The sequence below is a fragment of the Drosophila mojavensis genome, unplaced genomic scaffold (genome assembly GCF_018153725.1).
Source record: "Drosophila mojavensis isolate 15081-1352.22 unplaced genomic scaffold, ASM1815372v1 contig_136, whole genome shotgun sequence".
NCBI classification, from domain to species: domain Eukaryota; kingdom Metazoa; phylum Arthropoda; class Insecta; order Diptera; family Drosophilidae; genus Drosophila; species Drosophila mojavensis.
The window spans coordinates 27041950-27046515 of NW_025318667.1; positions in this window are offsets into that span (position 1 = coordinate 27041950).

Below are 4566 nucleotides of genomic sequence, written 5' to 3' on the forward strand. Positions count from 1 at the left end.
ATCATTTGATATATAAAAATAAATAATTGTATTCTTTTGAATTATTCTAATATGGACTTTGTGTCGTCTCCTCGGCTGCTGCGCGAGTTCGTGACCATGGCCATCCAGTGCTTTGTGTGCCTGTTTGAATGCTGTTTCCTGATTCTGGCGCTGTTCCTGATCTTCCTAATGGGCGGAGATCCTCGCAAGCTGAAGTTCATACGCTTATACCTAAGCTAGGCTAGCCGAAACCAATGGAGGTTCTATTGCTGTTGAGGACCTGTTCGGAAAATTGTTTTGTTCAAAATTGTACCATTTTAATAAATGCGATTTGTTCTTGTTCTACAACAATTTCTTTTCAAGGCGTTGAACATTTATGAGGCCCCCTCCTCACGCTGCGCAGTCGTATCAGCACTCGAATTGAAGCGTTTGCCGTTTGACTAATGTGCCATGTCGTGCTTGCGATTGCAGCGAAAGCAACGCCAACATTTTGCACCTAGCTGGCTAGGTTTGGCGCTTATCAGAGCGCCCTCCCTAATCCAAGCCTTCAAATCAAATGGAGGGCACAAGCGCCTCGACATGGGTTCGAGTTGAGTTGGCAGCGGTAGCAGGTGGAGGGTCTGCTGTTGTTGCTGCCAGCCACATGCCAGATTTTTACTGCTGCCTGTAGATGATGATGATGATGGTGATGATGTTGTTGTTGTTGATGAGGTCGATGATGAGATTCACCTGGCAGACATGCTGGCCCAATATAACGGGTAGCTACTCTCTTCTCTTCTCTTTTCTTTTCTTTTCTTTTCTTTTCTTTTCTTTTCTTTTCTTTTCTTTTCTTTTCTTTTCTTTTCTTTTCTTTTTTTTTTTCTTTTCTTTTCTTTCTTTTCTTTTCTTTTCTTTTCTTTTCTTTTCTTTTCTTTTCTTTTCTTTTCTTTTCTTTTCTTTTCTTTTCTTTTCTTTTCTTTTCTTTTCTTTTCTTTTTCTTTTCTTTTCTTTTCTTTTCTTTTCTTTTCTTTTCTTTTCTTTTCTTTTCTTTTCTTTTCTTTTCTTTACTTTTCTTTTCTTTTCTTTTCTTTTCTTCACTTCTCTTATCTTTTCTTCTTTTGTCTTCTCTTGTCTTCTGTTCACTTTTCTTCTGTTTTCTTCTCTTCAATCTTCAATTTCTAAGTATTACGCGCTGGCCCTTATGGCCCATGCCTTGGGCTTGGGTGGGTGCCTTTCTTTCGATGGGTGGTTGGATGGGTGGGTGGGTTTTTGGCAAGCTGAAAGTAAAAACACATCAATTGGCATGTGCATGGATGGAAATGACACCAGAGAATTGTGCAAAAATGTTATCTTTGGCTTCCGCACCAAGTCCTTCGGATTTACAGTGTTTGCTGTCGTCCTCTGCTGCTTCTTCTACTTCAAGCGTAACAATAACACCAACAACAACAACAGCAATAGCATTGGCAAAAAAGAAGCAGAACGGAACCCATTTTAAATAACTGGCAAAGAGGGTGTGCAAAATGTGCCGCGGACCGTCGCCCTGGCCCCAGCCCACCGTCTCCGCCCCCGCCCAACAATGCGAAATTGCCATAAGATAACTCGACAGGCGGCGCAGACACTAATACACACTCACACTCACACACACACACAGACACTCGCACACTCACCATATAGAAAATTGGCAGTTGGATAAGCGAAAAAACCAATTCACGAATACTTTGCATATATAATATATTCAAAATTTACTGGGGCGCTGCTGCCCAGGCAGCAGGAACTACCCGCACCACCCACTGCCATCCAACCACCCATTTGGGCAAACTGGGCGGTTATGTTGTGCCACACGCGCTAAAGGTAAACATCCTTTTCAGATGCTAAACATCGAGGACGCAGGTCAAATGGCACTGCGAAACGCTTTTGGCGATTGGCATGGGGAAGGGCTGCAGGAAGTGTCACAGGGGCGGAGGGGAGGCGTTTTTGCTTGTTGTGATGTGGCAATGCTGGCAGATGATGTTTGAGTCGATAGATGTGCAAATTTTTGCTGTATTTTGGCACAAGCTGCAGCGAGAAATGAATTGTCTAATCGGATTATAAATATAAGTATTTTGCGATAAAGCTTATGGAGATGGAGAAAATATTTCAGATATCAGGGAGAGTATATGATGAATATACATTTTACCAGAATAAGAATGATTATGTAGCATGCAAATAATTGTATATCTCTTATAGTAATTGAAAAATATTTATATTTATATATTATTTAAAAAATGAATAATTTATCAAAGTCATTCATATAATTTAGCTATACAAATTATGTTGGTTTGTTTTTTTTTTTATACCCTGAACCCATTGAAAATGGGAAATCAGGGTATAATGGTTTTGTTAAAAGTATGTAACAGGCAGAAGGAGGCGTGGCAGACCCCACAAAGTATATATATTCTTGATCAGGGCGACGAGCTAAGTCGATTTGGCCCTGTCCGTCTGTCTGTCCGTCCGTCCGTCCGTATGTATGAACGCGTCGATCTCAGAAGATATAAGAGCTAGAGACTTGAAATCTTGTTCCTAGGTCCGTGTATATCACGTGCATATCAAGTTTTTCTACTACTCCCGATATTTTATTATCGATCAAAAACCTTATCGAAAGCTAGTTATTTAAATATATCTCCTACACCTTTAGAGCTAGAGCTTGCAAATTTTAAATGTAGACTTATATGTATTTTATATAATTTCGATTTTTGTTGTAATTAACCCCCCACCCCTATATTCACCCCCTCACCCTCACCTTTGTAAAAAGCGTATTTCAAGTACTAGAGACATATGCTTTGGAATGTACATACATTTTCTCCATATAATTACGCCCTGAAACTTTCATTAAGATTGTACGTATAGAAATTAAATTATTCAACAAATAAATTCTTATAATGTTACCAACACTACAGCGCAGCCCAAGCGCAGTTAGCAGAGCGCATTCTAATACGTGTGTGTATGTATGTGTGTCGAAAAGAAGTGCAGACTGATTAGAATATCAGATTAGAGGGTTCAGGGTATCTCCTAGTCGAGCAGTCTCGACTAGAGTCTTCTTACTTGTTTTTTTTGTTATGTTTTGATTTAGTGGAGAATATTAACTATCATTATTATTATTTTTTTATTAACCTTATTTGTTTTTATTATTAATTAATTATTACTTTTTAATTTAATTTATTTGTATTATTTATTTATTATTACTTTATATTTCAATTATTATTTATTATTAATTTTTTTTTTTTAATTTAATTTTTGTATTATTAATTAATGTTTATTATTATTATTATTTTTACATATTATTTAATTGTGCGAAGTTTGTTTGATTATGACATTAAAAGCAGACATTAAAAATTAATAAAAAAAATAATTAATTAATCTGGAGAGACCGGGTATCTTGTAGTGAGTCACATTTCTGTTTTACCATTATTACTTTATCTAATTTTGTAAATTAAAGGAGAATAGACTTCACAGCTTGCACAAGTTAAAAACTAGCTGAAGTCACATTTCGATTTTAATATAATTATCTTACTTAAGTTTTATTTCATTTTGCCAGATATAGACCGGATATATTGTAGTCGATAATACTTCGATCTGCCACTCTTATTTGCCGCAATTAGTTTATCATTTACAAATGAATAACTAATTATTAAGAATATGTCTAAGAAAATATTTGCAAAGTCTCAGCACTTGTGTTACTGCCAAACATGGCAAAGCGCCATCTATTGGCGCAGGTGGGTTGGCGGCTTGGCAGTGGGTTGGTCCACCCGCGCTATAAAGCTGCGATTCTCTGCTTCTTATTTGCGCTTTGGCATACTTTTTTATTGTTGTTGGTTGCTGTTGCTGTTTTTTGCACGCTGCTGCGAAATTCGCTTATGATAAAAAATGTTTATATCTCTGGCAGCATGGGCAAGGGGGGCGGCACAGTGGGCGCGGGGGAGGTCGGCGAAGCATCAGTAAACTTGACAGTTGATGTGCAAATGGGGTGTGGCGGAGGCGGCATGTGTGTGTGTTTGTGAGTGTGTGTGTGGTCGACTGTGGGCGGGGTGTTAGGGGTTGCTTAAATGGCTGATAGCGAAAATAAAAGTAACACACACACACACACACACACAGAGACAGCTGTGCCACAGTTGCCGCTGGCCGAAATTGGGCGTCATGTGTTATTGTTGTTGTTGTTGGCACATTTGCTTGGCAGCGCTGAGCGGAAAATAAAAAATGATGATCCACTCACAGCTCAGCGCTTGGCCCCCATGTGTAACGCACCGTTGCGCCGCTTCCTGTGCACGCCAGCCCCCACCCATGCCCACCCACCGCCAGCAGCAGCACCCACACTCCTGGCTGCTGGGCTATTACCGTTAGAGCAGCTAGGGCCCTGCGATACGTTGGTCCACGGATTCATCGAATAACCGTAGGCCCTTTACCATTTCGTTTGAATGGCATCGGAAGTCTTCGCCCGGGCCGCGTCTGATGAACAGTGGCGTCCTTAACAGTCTGTATATTGTACTTACATATACACATACACGTGTATGTGTGTGTGTGCCTCTGTGTGTGGGTGTTTGCGTGCCGACGATTCTTGGTAAGCAAGTGAAG